Below are 19774 nucleotides of genomic sequence, written 5' to 3'. Positions count from 1 at the left end.
AGTATATAAAAAGTCCAAATGGTGAAGTAATAGGGAGCAAACCACTAAGTAAAGTTTGTACATGGTCTCTGCCTCAGTCACTGACTCTGGCTCATACCCTCACTTCCCTTCATGATAGACTACAATCATTCTATGGAATAAACACTTTCCTCCCCAAGTTAATTAGGTTATGGGGTTTTATCCCAGCAATTAAAACTCAATAAAGACAAAATAGTTGTGATTGTGACATCACTGTGACAGACCCAGACATGTATTTTATGGAGGATTGTGATGGCATTTAAGCTGGAAAGGCTATGGAGTGCTTAGAGCTCAGTGGGATGTTCTCTGAGACCTTGGAAAATAAGAATGTTGAGAACATTGCTGACAATGGAGGCCTGGCTTGCGAGGTTTCAGAGGGAAGCAAAGGCTCTATCAGGTATATTGTGTATTATTTTGGACTAAGAATCTCTGGTTCTGGTCAGTTTGAGCTGAAGTGTTGGTTTTGACTAACAAGACACCAGAACCACTAAAGTGAAACTTTTGCCTTGTTGGGACAATCTATCGTGGTCATCTGTGGTAAAGGTATCAGCTGTGATTAAGAAGAGACCAGGAGAGGGGCAGGAGGGGCTAGAACAAGGGAATCCATGGCTGATATGTAGAACTGAATTGTATTGGGAAAAAAAAACCCAGAAACCCTAAAAGAAAGAAAAAAAAAAAAAGAGAGACAAGCATAATTGAGGCAAAATCTAGGAAATATTTCCTCCTGGCCAGCCCATAGAAGCACAGAGGGAGCCATGGCTGTTCTTTGTGCTGGCAACTCCACTTGATAATGTGCAAGAGTTTCCCAGGTGCTACTGGTTTTGAAGGCCTGAGGGGGTCACGGAGATGCTGAGATTTTGTGCTACAAGAAATCAGGAAAGGCCATTTGTGAAGGGATAGTCTCAACTGCAGTAGAAACCCTAAGACAGAGTGTACCATAAAATGATAAAACTGTATTTATGTATGTGTTATCTTGCATAGCAATTTTTTGTGATACTGTGTGATCTACATTTAAAGTAATTTTAAATTTGAGTATTTGCTTTCTTTCTATAGTGATAATAAAAATATTCCCAACACATTTATATAAAATAATCTCTTCCTTTAGCTGGTTATAATCTATGTTCATTATATACTTTGTGTGGAAGTACCAATATATGTTTATCAGTTGTGTTAACTTACTTGATTATTCATAAAGTTCATAATTTGGAACTTTATTATGTTCCAGTAAAGTAGATTTTAACAAACATTAATAGGTTTCTCATTAATAGTTTTATTAAAACAAACTCCAGCATTCAAAGTCTTCACAAATGTAAAATGTTTATAGACCAAGAGTAAATTAATGTAAATAATTTGGAAGTAATTGACTTCTTCATCATTTTCAAACAATCTTTTGGGATAAATTCTTTGTTTTATTGATTTTTTTTGCATTTTTTTGTTTTTATTCTATTAACTAGTACCATAATCTTAATAAGTTTTATATGTCTAATATGTTTAGGTTTGGTTTGGAATTGCTTTGCTAATGACCTAATGTACATAATTAAGATTTTTATTTAAGTCCTAGCTGATATTTGATGTTGGCACTTAAATCTCTAAACTTCCTTCTTCCGATTGCCTTCATTGCAATATGCAGTTTTTTTGTGTCTTGTATTTTCATTCAATTCTAGACTCATTTGATTTCTATCTTGATTGCTATAGTCACTGATTTATCACTCTTTGATGTGTTATATAATCTTCATGATTTATGACCTTCAGTTTATGGTGGTTATATAAAATATAATGAATTATTTTACATTTTTTTAAAAATTTTTAAATAGTTGCTTTGTGATCTAGTATATGCTATATTTTAGAGAATGTTTCATGAACTGCTGATAAATGTGTCTTTTGCAGTGTTTTGATGGAAAGGAATTCGATTTCCTTTGTATACTAATATATTAGTTATTATTAGAAATTGGAATTAGATTATTGGAAATGAATGGAGAAAAAAGATAAAAGAAAATGCAATAAGTTTAGTGATTAGTATAAAGATGATAGAGAGAAAGTAAAGGTGGGAAACAGAAGAGGTAATTGGAGGCCCAAAAAGTCAGGATGAAGAGAATTTTGTCTAAATAGACTGAAGAGGGAGAGGTAAAAATATGCTTTTAGGTAAAATAGAATATTTAATCTTCCAGGAGGCAATGAAAGGGACCCTGCAAACCAGACCCAATTATATCTTTGGGGAAAGGAGAAAGCAAAATGAAGGATTTGGAAGAGATTGGGGAAAAGCAAAAACAAAACAAAAGAAAAAACCAACAAGAAATGTGGAGAAAGGAAAAAGCAGAGTCCAGATGACTGGCAACTCTCAGCTTTCAAATATTACAATTTGAAAATTTTCTCTTTACATTTCAAAGTTTTCAAATCAATTTGGCAGTTAGCTACTCATTCTTGGCAAGATTCAATCTGTGGTGATATTTTGTTTGTGCTCTACCAAATAAAGCTTGCCTAGAGATCAGAGTGGGGAGCTATGCTATGGCAGGGTGGAGAGAGGAATTGATAAGGCAGGGTGGAGAGAGGAAGTGATAAGGCAGTGTGGAGAGAGGAAGTGATAAGGCAGGGTGGAGAGAGGAAGTGATAAGGCAGGGTGGAGGTAGGAACTTGGCCCTTTCAGTCTGAGGATTCTGAGAGGAAGGAAGTCTTTCCAGTGGCTGGCTGCTCTGCTTCTCTGGTCTTTCAGCTTTCACCATATCTGACTCCGGGTTTTTATAATTAAGACAAGTTACCATTCCTGCTACACCAATCTCTTGCCTCTAGTGATTATTTAAGGGAAGAAATCTGTTTAGGAGAGATTACTTAAATTTTTTTGAAATTTTCTAAAATTTGTCATAAGCCTATTTATTAAATATAACAATGGTGTAAAACAAGGTAATAGGCTATGTTGCAAATATAAATGGAAGAAATATTTTCCTGGCTTAATGATTCAAAAGGTTTCATTTTAGCTCAAATACTAGGTATCAACTTTTTGCTGAAATCATTATTTAGGGAAGTCTGTGGAGGATCTCAATGTCCTGGCATCTTCCACATAGAGGAACACATTTTATTTATTTATTTATTTCCTTTTATTTTATTTTAGAATATCATTCAGTTCTACATATCAGCCACAGATTCCCTTGTTCTCTCCCCTCCTGCCACCCTCCCCTTCCCCCCAGCAAACTCCCCATTCCCACATCCTCCAGGGCAAAGCCTCCCCCAGGGAACTGAGATCAACCTGGTACACTCAGTCCAGGCAGGTCCAGTCCCCTCCTCCCAGACTGAGCCAAGCGTCCCTGCATAAGCCCCAGGTTTCAAACAGCCAACTCATGCACTGAACACAGGACTCAGAACCACTGCCTAGGTGCCTCCCAAACAGATCAAGCCAATCAACTGTCTCACCTATTCAGAAGGCCTGATGCAGTTGGAGGCCCCTCAGCCTTTGGTTCATAGATCATGTGTCTCCATTCGTTTGGCTATTTGTCCCTGTGCTTTATCCAACCTTGGTTTCAACAATTCTCGCTCATATAAACCATCCTCTTTCTCGCTAATTAGACTCCTGAAGCTCCACCCAGGGCCTAGCCACGGATCTCTGCATCCAGATCCCTCAGTCATTGGATGGGGTTTCTAGCACGACTGTTAGGGTGTTTGGTCATCCCATCATCAGAGTAGTTCAGTTCCGGCTATTTCTCGACCATTGCCAGCAGTCTATTGTGGGGGTATTTTTATGGATTTCTGTGGGCCTCTCTAGCACTTTGTTTCTTCCTTTTCTCATGTGGTCTTCATTTACCATGGTCTCCTATTCCTTGATCTCCCTCTCTGTTCTTGATCCAGCTGAGATCTCCCCCTCCCACAGGCTCTCTTTCCCTTCACCCTCACCCTTCATTACTCCCACTCATGTCCAGGTTGTTCATGTAGATCTCAGCCATTTCTCCATCATTGGGTGAACCCGTATCTTTCTTGGGGTCCTGTTTTCCAGGTAGCCTCCCAGGTGATGTGGGTAGCAGTCCAGTCATCCTTGTTCCACATCTAGTATCCTCCTATGAGTGAGTACATACCATATTTGTCTTTCTGAGTCTGGGTTACCTCACTCAGGATGATTTTTTCTAGATCCATCCATTTGCCTGCAAACCTCATGATGTCATTGTTTTTCTCTGCTGAGTAGTATTCCATTGTGTATATGTGCCACAATTTATTTTTCCATTCTTCAGTTGAAGGGCATCTAGGTTGTTTCTAGGTTTTGGACATTACAAACAATGCTGATATGAACATAGCTGAGCAAGTTGTCTTGTGGTATGAGTAAGCATTTCTTGGGTATATGCCCAAAAGTGGTATAGCTGGATCTTGGGGGAGATTGATTCTCAATTTACTAAGAAACCAAGAAAGCGCCATATTGATTTCCAAAGTGGTTGTACAAACTTGCATTCCCACCAGCAGTGGAGGAGAGTTCCCCTAGTTCCACATCCTCTCCAGCATAAGGTGTCTTCAGTGTTTTTGATCTTAGCCATTCTGACAGGTGTAAGGTGTTATCTGAGAGTCGTTTTGATTTGCATTTCCCTGATGATTGTGGATGTTGAGCAATTCCTTAAATGTCTTTCAGCCATTTGAGTTTCCTCTGTTGAGAATTCTCTGTTTAGTTCTATAGCCCATTTCTTAATTGGACTGTTGGTCGTTTTGATGTCCAATTTCTTGAGTTCCTTATATATTCTGGATATCAGTCCTCTGTCAGATGTGGGGTTGGTGAAGACTTTTTGCCATTCTGTAGGCTGTTGCTTTGCCTTGTTGACCATATCCTTTGCTCTATAAAAGCTTCTCAGTTTCAAGAAGTCCCATTGATTGATTGTGTCTATGCTACTGGTGTTGTATTTAGGAAGTGATCTCCTATGTCAATGAATTCAAGACTACTTCCTAATTTCTCTTCTAGCAGGTTCAGAGTAGCTGGATTTATGTTGAGGTCCTTGATCCACTTGGACTTAAGCTTTGTGCAAGGTGACAGATATGGATCTATTTGCAGCCTTCTACACGTTGATATCCAGTTATGCCAGCACCATTTGTTGAAGATGCTTTCTTTTTTCCACTGTAAAATTTTGGCACCTTTGTCAAAAATTATATGTTCATAGTTGTGCAGATTAATGTGAGGGTCTTCAATTTGATTCCATTGGTCCACATGTCAGTTTTTATGCCAATACCAAGCCGTTTTTATTACTGTAGCTCTATAGTAGAGCTTGAAGTCAGAGATCTTGATGCCTCCAGAGGTTGTCTTAATATACAGGATTCTTTTGGCTATCCTGTGTTTTTGTTTTTCCATATGAAGTTGAGTATTATTCTTTCCAGGTCTGTGTTGGTATTTTGATGGGAATTGCATTGAATCTGTAGATTGCTTTTGCTAAAATTGCCATTTTTACTATGTTGGTCCTGCCTATCCATGAGCATGGGAGATCTTTCCATTTTCTGACATCCTCTTCAATTTCTTTTTTCAGGGACTTAAAGTTCTTGCCATATAGGTCCTTCACTTGCTTGGTTAGTGTTACCCCAAGGTATTTTATGTCATTTGTGGCTATTGGAAAGGGTGATGTATCTCTGATTTCCTTCTAAGTCTGTTTGTCCATTGTATATAGGAGGGCTACTATTTTTTATGAGTTGATCTTGTATCCTGCTATGTTGCAGAAGGTGTTTATAAGCTTTATCAGTTCCTTGGTGGAATCTTTGGGGTCACTCAAGTATACTATCATGTCATCTGCAAATAGTGAAAGCTTGAATTCTTCCTTTCCAATTTGTATCCCCTTAATCTTGTTATGTTGTCTTATTGCTTTGGCTAGAACTTCAAGTACTATATTGAATAAGTATGGGGAGAGTGGACAGCCTTGCCTGGTTCCTGATTTTAGTGGAATTGCTTTGAGTTTCTCTCCATTTAATTTGATGTTGGCTGTTGGCTTGCTATAAATTGCCTTTATTATGTTTAGGTATGTTCCCTGTATTCCTGATCGCTCCAAGATCTTTATCATGAAGTGGTGTTGGATTTTGTCAAATGCCTTTTCTGCACCTAGTGAGATGATTATGTGTTTTTTTTTTCTTTGAGATTGTTTATATGGTGTATTACATTGACAGACTTTCATATGTTGAACCACCCTTGCATGCCTGGGATGAAGCCTACTTGATCATGGTGGATAATTGTTCTGATGTGTTCTTGGAGTCTGTTTGCCAGTATTTTATTGAGTATTTTTGCATCAATGTTCATGAGGGAGATCGGTCTGTAGTTCTCTTTCTTTGTTGCATCCTTGTTTGGTTTAGGAATCAGGGTAATTGTAGCCTCATAGAAGGAGTTTGGTAATGTTCCTTTTGTTTTTATTGTGTGCAACAATTTAGAGAGTATTGGTATTAACTATTCTTTGAAGATCTGGTAGAATTCTGCACTGAAACCATCTGGTCCTGGGCTTTTTTTTTGCTTGGGAGACTTTTAATGACTGTTTCTATTTAGGGGTTTTTGGACTATTTACATAGTTTATCTGGTCTTGATTTAACTTAGGTATGTGGTACCTATCCAGAAAATTGTCCATTTCTTTTAGGTTTTCCAGTTTTGTGGAGTAGAGGTTTGTGAAATATGACCTGATAATTCTCTGGATTTCCTCAATGTCTGTTGTTATGTCCCCCTTCTCATTTTTGATTTTGTTGATTTGGATTCTCTCTCTGTCTTTTGGTTAGTTTGGATAAGGGCTTGTCTATCTTGTTGATTTTCTCAAAGAACCAATTCTTTGTTTCATTAATTTTTTGTATTGTTTTCTTTGTTTCTATTTTATTGATTTCACCTCTCACTTTGATAATTTCCTGGTGTCTATTCCTCTTGGGAGACTTTGCTTCTTGTTCTAGTGCTTTCAGTTGTGCTGTTAAGTCACTAGTGTGAGATTTCTCCAACTTCTTTATGTGGGCATTTAGTGCTATGAATTTCCCTCCTAGCACTACTTTCATAGTGTCCCATAAGTTTGGATATGTGGTGTCTTCATTTTCATTGATCTCTAGGAAGTCTTTAATTTCTTTCTTTATTTCTTCCTTAACCCATTGGTGATTCAGTTGAGCATTATTTAGTTTCCATGAGCTTGTAGGTTTTCTGTAGTTTTTGTTGTTATTGAAATCTAACTTTAAACCATGGTGGTCTGATAGAACACAGGAGGTTATTCTAATTGTTTTGTATCTGTTGAGATTTGCTTTGTGGCCAAGTATGTGGTCGATTTTAGAGAAGGTTCCATGGGGTACTGAGAAGATATATTCTTTCTTGTTAGGATGGAATGTTCTATAGATATCTATTAGGTCCATTTGGGTCATGACATCAATTAAGTCCTTTATTTCTCTGTTAAGTTTCGATTTGGGAGATCTGTCCAGTGGTGAAAGTGGGGTGTTGAGATCTCCCACTATTAATGTGTGGGGTTTTATATGTGGTTTAAGCTTTAGTAATTTTTTTTTTTTTACATATGTGGGTGCCCTTGTGTTTGGGGCTTAAATGTTCAGAATTGAAACTTCATCTTGGTGGATCTTTCCTGTGATGAGTATGTAATGCCTTTCTTGATCTCTTTTGATTGATTTTAGTTTGAAATCTATTTTGCTTGATATCAGGATGGCTCCACCTGCTTGTTTCTTAAGACCGTTTGATTGGAAAGTCTTTTCCCAGCCTTTTATTCTTAGGTAGTGTCTGTCTTTGAATTTGAGATGTGTTTCTTTTATGCAGCAGAAAGATGGGTCCTGCTTTTGTATCCATTCTGTAAGCCTGTGTCTTTTTATAGGTGAATTAATTCCATTGATATTAAGGGATATTAATGACCAGTGATTGTTCATCCTTGTTATTTTTTGGTGGTAGTGTGTGTGTACTTCTCTTCTTTGGGGTTTACTGCTGTGGCTTTATCTATTGCCTGTGTTTTCGAGTGTGTATCTGACTTCCTTAGGTTGGAATTTTCCTTCTAGTGCTTTCTGTAGGGCTGGGTTTGTGGATAAGTATTATTTAAATCTGGCTTTGTCTTGGAATGTCTTGTTCCTTCCGTCTATGATGATTGAAAGTTTTGCTGGGTATATTAGTCTGGGCTGACATCCATGGTCTCTTAGTGACTGCATTACTTCTGCCCAGGTCCTTCTGGCTTTCAAAGTCTCCATTGAGACATCAGGTGTTATTCTGATGGGTTTGCCTTTATAGGTCACTTGGCCTTTTTCCTTTTGCTGCTATTAATATTCTTTCTTTATTCTGTACATTTAGTTGTTTACTTATTATGTGTCGAGGGGACTTTTTTGGGTGGGGGTCTAGTCTGTTTGGTGTTCTATAGGCTTCTTGTATCTTCATAGGCATTTCCTTCTTTAAGTTGGGAAAGTTTTCTTCTATAATTTTGTTGAATATATTTTCTGTGCCTTTGAGTTGGTGTACTTCTCCTTCTTCTATCCCTGTTATTTGGAGGTTTGGTCTTTTCATGGTGTCCCAAATTTCTTGGACATTTTGGGTCATGACTTTGTTGGCTTTAGTGTTTTCTTTGACTGATGCATCTATTTCTTCTACTGTATCTTCAACACCAGAGACCCTCTCTTCCATCTCTTGCATTCTGTTGGTTATACTTGTATCTGAAATTCCCGATCGTTTACTCAGATTTTCTATTTCCAGCATTCCCTCTGTTTGTAGCTAGAGTTTTCCTGCTTTGCCCACAGTCAGGACAAATCTTTGTCACTCGCCAGTCCCACAGCCTCTCAGACCCAACCAAGTAAACACAGAGACTTATATTGCTTACAAACTGTATGGCCGTGGCAGGCTTGCTAACTGTTCTTTTATCTTAAATTAACCATTTCCATAAATCTATACCTTGCCACGTGGCTGGTGGCTTACTGGCGTCTTCACATGCTGCTGGTCATGGCGGCGGCTGCAGTGTCTCTCCGCCTCAGCCTTCCGCTTCCCAGAATTCTCCTCTCTCCTTGTCCCACCTACTTCCTGCCTGGCCAGTGGCCAATCAGTGTTTTATTTATTGACCAATCAGAGCAATTTGACATATAGACCGTCCCACAGCATCTGTTTGTGTCTTCTTCATTTTTTCTATTTCCATTTTCAGGTCTTGGACTGTTTCCTTCATTTGTTTCATTGCTTTTTCATGATTTTCTTTCAGTACTTTATTGTTTTCTTCGAGGACTTTATTGTTTTCTTCGAGGACTTTATTGTTTTCTTCTAATTTGTTTGCCCTTTCCTCTAGTTGTTCATAGCGTTCTTCCCATTTTTTTTGGTCTTTTCCTCTACACAAGCCTCTACCTTCTTCATGATGTTTTTCATAAGGCTGGTTTCTTCTGTTTCTTCCAATTTTTGATGTTCAGGTCAAGATGTTGGAAGCAAGCTAGGTTCTGGTGATGCTGTATTGCTCTTCATTTTGTTGTATGTACTTCTGCCTTGACATCTTCCCATCTCCTTGTGGTTCGTTCTTGGTCTTCTCAGTGCACTTGGTCCAGACAGAGCTGACAGATTCAGGAAGTCTCTCTTTCTTGTCCAAATGGGAGCTCTCTTGTCCAAATGGGAACTCCAGGGCAGGATACGAGCTCTTGCCCAGACAGGAAGTCCAGGGCAAAATGGGCACTCTTGTCCAGAAGGGAAGTCCAGGGCAGGATGGGAGCTCTCTCTGGTCCAGAAGGGAAGTCCGGGGCAGGATGGGAGCTCTCTCTGGTCCAGAAGGGAAGTCCGGGGCAGGATGGGAGCTCTCTCTGGTCCAGAAGGGAAGTCCGGGGCAGGATGGGAGCTCTGGTCTAGAAGGAAAGTCTGGGGCAGGATGGGAACTGGGGGCCGGTCTCTAAGTCTCAGGAAGTGGCTGGGGTCTTGGGTGTATGGGCATGGGGGCAGGGTGTGGAGATTGCAGGGTCTGCCGGGGGTCTTGGAGAAGGGGATCCTTTCCAGTGAGGCTAGAAGGGAATCTGCCTGGTGGCCAGAACCTGGGGGCAAGTTGGGCAGGTCTTCCCCGGAGTGGCTGGTGCCCAGGGATGTGGTCCAGGCTGGAGGAACACATTTTAAATGAGGAAGAAACCAGCTTTAGGGAGTCTGCTCAGAGGTCTCAAAGAGTGAAGACTTTAACTTGTACAACATCTACCACAGTGTTTCTGAGAACGGAAATCACTGATTTGTTAGGTACTTGCCTTGTTTGTGAGGCACAATGGTGTTATTTTACCTCCTTAAACCCAGCTCCTTGATGGCTTCAGTATAATTGATTGAAAAGATAGAATTTCATATAATTTCAGTGATGCTCACTTTTGCATTTGTTGGGTGAGCTAATTTCTATTTATTAGATTGACTTTTGCTATGCATAGAAGCATAGCATTTTGATTCTGTATGAAGATATTTTCCTAGAGTGCGAACATTTTTAGTAAGTTTTGACATTATTTTTCTGTGTTCCTTATATTTCAGGTATTCACTAGTATACTTGGAAACTTCTCTGAAAGACAGAATGGGAGTGATGTTGAAATGTGTTTTTATAGCAGCTTGGTACTCTTCCTACATCTAAGCAACAGCCTTTAGTTAACATGTCTTCTGTGAAAGTACATGGATATATACTGTATTTGTAGGCACCCAATAAAAAGGGTCTTTGGTTTATGGCAGGAATAAGAAAAATAATATCAATTTGTTACAGATGATAATAAGAATTGTAGCTAAAAGTTTCTGTGACGACACCATATATGTCAAATACAGGACTTGGAGGACATAAGCTGTGTGTGACCCACAATCTTCCTTCCTGAGGACTAGCATTCATAGTATTGGAAGGCGCTACAAGCTGAAAATGGAAGGAAGTAGCCAATGTTTTTACCCAGCCGTGATGTCTATGAGCCACAACAATGATCAGAATGGCAAGATTTCCCTAAATGTGCAATAGTTGTATTAGTGTCTTGGAAGTAACCAACAACTGCCAACAGGAGGGCAATCCTGTCTGGTTCTGTTATTCTAACCAATTACCGGCAGCTAGCGAAGTTAAGGATCATAATGGAGTATCCTTCCTCACCACTTTATTAAACCAGAATAATTCCTAATTGTGTTATAAATACTTTTCTTTATATGCAAAGATAAGTGTAACTTTCACTATATCAGAAAAACTTCTCTTTGCAACAGATGGTGTTCATTGCAGGACACTTCAGGTGACCATCACAGAACCACAACTGGTCCAAACAGAACAACTGCTTATGGGGTACCCAGCCCAGTGGGCGAATCTATAACACAGCATCTCTGTATATAAGGCTCAATGGTCATAGCAGAGGAAGAGGTGGGAATATAAGAAGGAATGGGGAAAGTGTGTACATTCTATCCATTCCTTTATAACAAAACAATTTAAACTGTAATAATAAGAGAAAGAAACAAAAGAGATATTATATACCCCTTACATATACATCTGTGTAATGGAATATTATTCAGTCTAAAAAATTACTAACTAAATAGGACATGGATGAATATGGAGAATAATAACAGTTTTATATATAAATACATAATATTTTCTTTTTTTGAGAATTTCATGTAAGATATTTTGATCCTATTTACCAAATAGGATCTCCTTTAGCTCCTCCCACATCTACCCTTACTTCCTTACCCACCAAACTTCTACTTTTCTCTTTTCCCCCTAAATACATGGAGTTCAGTTTGTGTTTCTCAGCTACTCTTAGGAGTGTTGTCTTTACTCAAGTGTGATCCACTTATCAGGGTCACACTGTTAGTGAAAACTGATTCTTCTCCTAGCAGTTACCAAATACCGATAACTCCTCAGCCAGTTGTGATGTTTGTTCCCACCTTTTATCCTTCACATAAGAGATTTTTTATGGCTTGAACTTGTACAGGTCCTGTGCATGTTGTCACAACAAATGTGAGTTCATATGTGCAGCTATCAATCAATTTCCAGAAAACACTGATTTCTTGAAGTTTCCCACCATGTCCGGCTCTTACAATCTTTTTGCCTCATCGTCCATGAAGTCTATGAACCTTGTAAGAAAGGATATGTGATATACATATCCCATTTAGGCATGAATACCCCCAAGACTAATTCTTTGCAAGTTGACCAGTTTCAGGTATCTGTGTTAATTTCCATTTACTGCATAAGAATCTTCTCTGAAGAATGTTGAGAGATGCACTGATCTATGGCAATCCCAATAAGTTATTAGACATTATTTTAATATTATGCCCATTTATCAGAAAATAATATTAGGTTGTACAATCAGGCCTTCATGTGCTTGGCTTTTGGACCACTTCTAGCACCCAACTATTTTCCCAGACTTCATCAATCCCACATCATCTATCCTCCTGTGTCCTGCCTGGTTGAGTACTCCAGACATCATCCACTCTTTTTTTTCTCAGACCATCAGATTTAGCCTGGGATCACAACCAGTGCCCAAACTTTTCCTACCTCCATGGCAAAGGAGCTCTGTGTTTCTGCCAGGATCTTCCCCACCTACTCACCAAACCAAATGGGTTTCTAATGTTAAATTGAATCTTCCTGCTCTGACCTATCTTCCTGCCTCCATATACTGCCTGTTCTTTGTAGCTGGAGAGTTTCTCTCCAGCTTCTGCCAAGCCCCGGCAGTCCCACAGCCCACTTATAATAAAACACACAGACGCTTACATTATTTAAACTGTTTGGCTTAATGGCTCAGGCTTCTAGCTATCTAGTTCTTACATCTTAAATTAACCCATTTTTATAAATCTATACCTTGCCACCTGGCTTGTGGCTTACCAGTATCTTACATGTTGGTACTCATGGCGGCGTCTGGCGGCGTCTCCTGACTTAGCCTTCCTGTTCCCAGAATTCTCTTCTCTGCTTGTCCTGCCTATACTTCCTGCCTGGCTTCTGGCCAATCAGCATTTTATTTATATAGAGCAATATCCACAGCAGTTCTTAACAGTAAGCTTGTCCCATATACCATCTCAGTCCTCTCTATCCACCTGACTTCATTCCACCCAAGACAAATCAAAGCCTAGACCCAACCTCTCCCTACATGTTGTCTTCTTCCCCAAACTGCTTTATCCATAAAAAACGCAGACCTAACAAAGGAAGTACACATGACCAGATCTCATCATAAGAATACCAAAAACATGAAAGACCAAGCCAGTATCTTCTCCCCAAAACCTTGCCTTGACTAATTGACCATTTCTAGAAGTTTTCTGGTAGAAGTTTGGGGATTTCTAATGTACAGCTTTTTGCCATCTGCAAATAGCGATAATTTGACTTTAACACCCTCTGTTTATATCCCTTTAAATCTGTTCTCTTTCCCTATTGCTCCAGCTCATATTTCAAGCACAATATTGAAAAGGAGTGGAGACAGTGGACACCCCTGTCTCCTTCCTGATTACAGTGGGTGATTCAGGCTTTTCTCTAGTTAGGATGATGTCAGCTGTGTGTTCCTCATATATAGCTTTTATTGTGTTGAGGTGATATTCCCTTTCACCCTATCTCTGAGACTTTTTTTTTATCATGAAGGCATGTTGGAAGTTTTTTCAAAGGCTCTTTCTACAAATATTGAGATGATCATGACATTTTGGTCTTTAAGTCCATTTATATGGTTTATTAGATTTATTGACTTGTACATATGTTGAAATATCCCTGAATTTCAGGGATAAGGCTAATTTGGTCATGGTGTACAATATTTTTGATGTATATCTGTATTCTGTTTGTAAGTATTTATTTGAGTACTTTAAAGTCTATGTTCATTAGGGGTGTTAGATGTAGTCTCCTCTGCATTGTCCTTAACTGGTTCATATGTCAGTGTGATACTGACTTTGTAGAAGGAGCTTGAGACAATTCATTTTGGCTCAATTTTTTTAAAATAGTTTGAGAAGGGCTGTTTGTAGAATACTGTGGCAAATCTATCTGTTCTTGCCTTTTTAAAAAACTAGAATGATTTTATTACTATTTCTACCTCCCCAATATGAGTGTTTATGTTGTTGACTTTTTGGCTTAATATTGGGTTTTGGATGAATCCAAAACGTGTACATTTCAGTTACATTTTTCCAGCTTTACTGAGTACAGGTGTTTTTTAAAAATAATAATTTGTATTATTTATTTAAACATTTTATTTTATTTAAAAATTGTTTTTCATCTTACATACCAGGCACAGTTCCCCCTGCCTTCTGCTTTTCCAATCTTCCCACCTCTCCCCCCACTCCCTATCCACTTTTCTTTGGGGTAGAGCCTCCCTTGGGTAGTCAAAACAGGCTGACATACCAAGTTGGGGCAAGACCAAGAGCCCCCTGCTGGATCCTGGCTGAGCAAGATATCCCACCATAGGGAATGGTCTCCAAAAAGCCACTTCATGTACCCAGGATAAGTTCTGGTCCATTTGCAAGAGTATTAGTTTCAGTTTGAATCCATTTTGTCAGATATTGGGATTGAGATGTCTCTTGCTTCCTGTCTCATTCACCAAAGTAGTTTTGTTCATCTTTTACTCTCAGGCAGTGCCTATCTGTAGCTGGAGTTTTCTCTCTGGGTCCCACCAAGCCCCAGCAGTCTGACAGCCCACTTATAAAATAAACATACAGATGCTTATATTATTTACAGACTGTATGGCCATGGTAGGCTTCTTGCTAACTGTTCTTATATATATATATATTTTTTTTTTGGTTTTTTGAGACAGGGTTTCTCTGTGTAGCTTTGCGCCTTTTCCTGGAACTCACTTGGTAGCCCAGGCTGGCCTCGAACTCACAGAGATCCGCCTGGCTCTGCCTCCCGAGTGCTGGGATTAAAGGCATGCACCACCACCGCCTGGCTCTGTTCTTATATCTTAAGTTAACCCATTTCTATAAATCTATACCTTGCCATGTGGCTCATGGCTTACCGGCATCTCCACATGCTGCTTGTCATGGCGGCGGCTGGTAGTGTCTCCCTCCACCTTCCTGTTCTCTCAATTCTCCTCTCTGTTAGTCCCGCCTATACTTCTTGCCTGGCCACTGGCCGATCAGTATTTTATTTATTGACCAATCAGAGCAATTTGACATACAGACCATCCCACAGTACTTCCCCCTTTTTTTCTTTTTCTTTTTTTTTAAAGAGGAAGTTTTTCACTTTTACACATCTCCAAAGCCAGCTTGGTATATTTGGGAATTTGGGCATAGCTCCTCTTACTACTTCCTGCAGGAGGGGTGCATTGTATCTTATGGGGACACAAAGAAAATTTTAGGATTATGGAGTAGTCCGTGAGGGTGTATAGTCTGAGCCAGTTGCCTTGAAACGGTTCTGGATGTTGGATCATCTAGGCTTTGGTGTCATTGGAGACCTTTCTGGGGGTCTTGGCTGGTCAAACCTGATGTATCTTAATCTGGGACAAATCCATAGCCTCTGGCTTTCTGTGGAAACAAAAGCAGAGACTCCTTTCCAAAGCAACATATCCTTACATCCAAATTTTGAAGTCAAGGTACAAAATATATATTTTGGCATAACTCAACAGCTTTTGCAATCAAATGTTTTTCTTTAGTTACAGATATCAAAGGGAACATAATCTAGATTCTCTGTGTGGTAGCCATCTTTACATGGCTTATTTTTTATATTACCTTGAGTCTATTGCTTTAAACTGCAGCATTCTAAGACTGAAACTGTGGCTGCTGGCTCCACCCACTTCAGCTTCCCAACATGGTGGTGGTACGTTTTCCACCAGCTCTGGGAGCCATCAACTCTCAGAAATAGTGGGTCTATGCTTCTATCAAAGCAGCGTGTAGCCCAGAAACCTCTTTTTCTGTTTTGTACTAGCAAAGGCTAAATCTACCATGCAGCTTAATGTGCCACTTGCCTATCTTTAAACTAAGACATGTTTATGGTAGACAGCAGATAGATGGATTTTGTTTCTTGATTCATTCATTCAGTCTATGTATTTTGATTGGAGAGTTGAGGCCCTGATGTTCTGTTCTCTGCTTAACTAATTTTACATGTTAGATCTTCCTTTGGGATTTCTAGTTTAATATTGTTTTCTTTCTTCCAAAATATTCCCTGATCTCTGAGGGGAAGGGCCCAATAGAGATCTCCAAATTTGACTATCTGCATAATGTATTGCTGTGGGTCTCTGCATTCATTCCCATCTGCTACCAGAAGAATCCTCTCTGATGATGAAAGGACAAGGCAATGATGTATGAGTACAGCAGAATATCATTAGGAATAATTTCCTTGCTTTCCTTTTTTTCTTTCTCTTTTTCTTTCTCTTTTTCTTTCTTTCTTTCTTTCTTTCTTTCTTTCTTTCTTTCTTTCTTTCTTTCTTTCTTCCTTCCTTCCTTCCTTCCTTCCTTCCTTCCTTCCTTCATGGACTCCCTCTTATGGAATGGCCCTCAGGTAAATAAGACATTTGTTGGCCACTTCCACAAGTTCTGTGTCACCATTGTCCCAGCATCTCTTGTAAGGAGGGCAAATTATAGGCAAATGTTTTTGTGGGTGGGATGGTGCCCAGGTTTTACTTTTGGTATCATGCTGCGTATCTTCCTTCACTAAAGAGACTTGAGTTTAAGGGTGAGGGCTCCATGCAGATACAGTCTTGGCCTGTCTATGTGCAATGTGTTGTGTGAAAGGTATTCTTGACAATGGGACTAACTGTCAATTTGTAGAGAGCAAACTTCTGTCCTTGTGTCAGCTTGGGTTGTTTGGTGAAACCCATAAGATTGTCTTGTCCTAAAACTACAAATACAATATTATTCCCATCAAAATTCCAATAAAATTTTTACAGATATTGAAAGGACAATGCTCAACTTCATATGGGAAAGCAAAAAACCCAGGATAGCTAACACAATCCTGTACAATAAAACAATGTCTAGAAGTATCATCATCCTTGATCTCAAGATCTACTACAGAAATTTAATAATAAAAACGGCATGATATTGGTATAAAAACAGACAGTTGGATCATTAGACTCAAATAGAAGCCCCAGGCATAAATCTACACACCTATAAACACCTGAGTTTTGGCAAGGGAGCCCAAGTTATACAATGGAAAAAGGAAAGCATCTTCAACAAATGGTGCTGGTGTAACTTGATGTTGTCATGGAAGAAGCATGCAAATAGACCCATATCTATCATCCTACACAAAACTCAAGTACAAGTTGACCAAATACCTCAACAAAAATCCAATTACACTGACCTGACAGAAGAGAAAGTGTGAAATAGCCTTGAATATATTAGCACAGGTGATGACTTCCTAAATCAGTAGCACAGTAGCACCAGTAGCACAGACACTAAGATTGACAATTAATAAATGGGACCTCATGAAACTGAAAAGCTTTAAGGCAAACAACACTGTCAATAGAAACAAAACAACCAGTAGCATCCAGAAGGGGAAAAGATCTTCACCAACTCCACATTTGACAGATGGCTGATATCCAAAATATATAAAGAACTCAAGAAACTAGACATCAAAAACCCAAATACTCAAATTAAAAAATGGGGCATAGACATAAATAGAGAATTCTCAACAGAAGAATCCTAAATGGATTAGAAACACTTAAAAAAAGTTCAACATCATTAGCCATCAGGGAAACGTAAATCAAAATGACTCTGAGATTCCTTCTTACACCTGTCAGAATAGCTAAGATCAAAAGCACATATGACAGCTTATGCTGGAGAGTAAGTAGAGCAAGGGTAACACTCCTTCATTGCTGATGGGAATGCAAACTTGTATAGCCACTTTGGAAATCAACATGGCAACTTCTTAGAAAATTGGGAATAAATCTATCTTAAGTCCCAGCTATACCACTCCTGGGCATATATCCAAAGGATGCTTGATCATACCACAAGGCCGCTTGTTCAACAATATCCATAAAAGCTTTATTCATAATACCTAGAACTGAAAACAATGTATATTCTCCACAACCAAGAATGGATAAAGAAATGTGGAATGGAGTGTGTGATATTTTATATGCTCTCTAACAAATAAAGATTGCCTGGGGATCAAAGGAAAAAGCCTTCCACTATATTAAACATAGAGATCAGGCAGTGGTAGCACATGCCTTTATTCCTACCATTCAAGAGGCAGAGATTCATCGGGATCTCTGTAAATTTGAGGTCACAATGGGAACAGAGCCAGGCATGGTGGCACATACCTTTAATCCCAGTACTAGTTGACCATAAATATCGGGAGATCTATATAGACAGACAGGAAGTGATAGAGCTGGGCTGAAAGAGGACGTGATGTAGCTGGGCATAGAGAGGAATTAAGATGGCAGGGCACAGAAAGGTATATAGGAAATATCTCTCTCTTGGGCTGAGGATTTCCTAGCAGTAAGAATTTGTGACTGGCTTGTTCTATTCCTCTGATCTTTCAGCTTTCACTCTAATATCTGGTCCAGGTTTTTTTCACTAATAAGACCATATAGCAATCTGTGTTACAATGGTGTATTACTCAGAAGTTAACAACAACAGCATCATGAGTTTGCATACAAATGGATGGAACTAGACAAAATCATCCCAAGTAAGATAACACAGATCCAGAAAGACAAACATGGTATGTACTCATTCATAAGTTAACACTAGGTGTGAAACAAAGGATAACCACACTACAACCCACAGCTCCAGAGAAGCTAGGTAAGAAGGAAGGCCAAATAGGGAATGCACAGATCTCCCTGGGAAAGTGAAATATGAGAGATCTCCAGGGTAGATTTGGGGTAGTTGGGATGGGAACTTGAGGGATCCAGTTGTATTGTTTTTTTTTTTTTAAATTGGCTTAGTGGCTACACCTGAATTTATTGATATTTTAACTACCATTTGTGGCCCTATGACCTCATGGCCAGTGCTCTGTAGCTCAGGCTGCATCCTGGAGGGATTTCTGGTCCTGTCAGCACTTGCTCTGCTGCTGCCACCAAATGTAGTTTTTAACTCTGTCTCTATCATTCTGTTTACCAATATAGACTTGGGAGTTGTCAGATTGCGGACTAACAAGCTGCTAGCTCAAAGAGGCTGAGAAGAGATCACCTGACCTTCCTCTTTTCCAGAGACCCAGCAAGAGAGCATCTCTCCAGCTATCTCAAATAAAAAAAAGACCGCCAAACTACAAGTCTCTCCATGGTCCTTCCTGGGCATCTCTCTATCTGTCTTCCTGGCTCCTCCATACTCTCTACCACTAATTCCCATCAGCTGGTTGCAGGATCCACCTCCTGACCTAAGGCTGAATTTATTAATGCAGTCTTGGGTTTCATAATACACTCAAACATCTCAGCTGCATGTGCCAGGCTCTGCTGACTCCCCATGGGAGACCTTGACTTGGAAAACATGGGGATGGGAGTGGGTTGGGGGAGAATACTGGGGGGTGGGAAGAGGGAAGAGGGGGAATCTGTGGTTGGTATGTAAAGTGAAAAGAAAAAAATAATAATAAAGAATTACATTCACAATGTGCAGTCCATTTGTATTTGCAAATTCAGAGAAAATACTCTATTATCTATCCTATTGTGGTGTTCCAAAGTTTGGTACCTAAACCACTTCCTATCAAAACTTGTATTACCACTCTAAAAGTACCCTTTTAAAACTTCATATATTTTCTTAGATAGACAATTTAAGTTTTTATGTCTCTCAACATTGATAAACTTTACATATCTTTTATGTTTTTCTTTTTTTAATTTGGTAACAAAGAAAATGGTAGAACTATAACTATCTATTCTTCAACCCCATCAGAGACCTGAGAAGGATAAACCATTGTCTGAAAAAATAGAAGTGTAGAGTAAGTAACTTCCAAAACGATAGAAATGACAGAGACAGCTGGCTGTCTGGACAGTCAACCAAGGTTCCTCTGCAACTTTGGAGCATCCATTTTCTTCCTAC

At 39.2% G+C, this 19774-nt stretch overlaps 1 long non-coding RNA gene across 1 annotated transcript; it reads left to right on the top strand.

Moving 5' to 3' along the window:
- The first annotated feature begins 284 nt into the window (after positions 1-284).
- Positions 285-19013, top strand: LOC143272720 (uncharacterized). The gene is made up of 2 exons (XR_013050333.1): positions 285-415; positions 18868-19013. It is a non-coding gene; the product is annotated as an uncharacterized LOC143272720 (long non-coding RNA).
- The last annotated feature ends 761 nt before the right edge of the window (positions 19014-19774 follow it).

Source organism: Peromyscus maniculatus, chromosome 4, assembly GCF_049852395.1.
Source record: "Peromyscus maniculatus bairdii isolate BWxNUB_F1_BW_parent chromosome 4, HU_Pman_BW_mat_3.1, whole genome shotgun sequence".
Lineage (NCBI taxonomy): Eukaryota > Metazoa > Chordata > Mammalia > Rodentia > Cricetidae > Peromyscus > Peromyscus maniculatus.
This window is presented reverse-complemented; position numbering and strand designations above follow the sequence as displayed.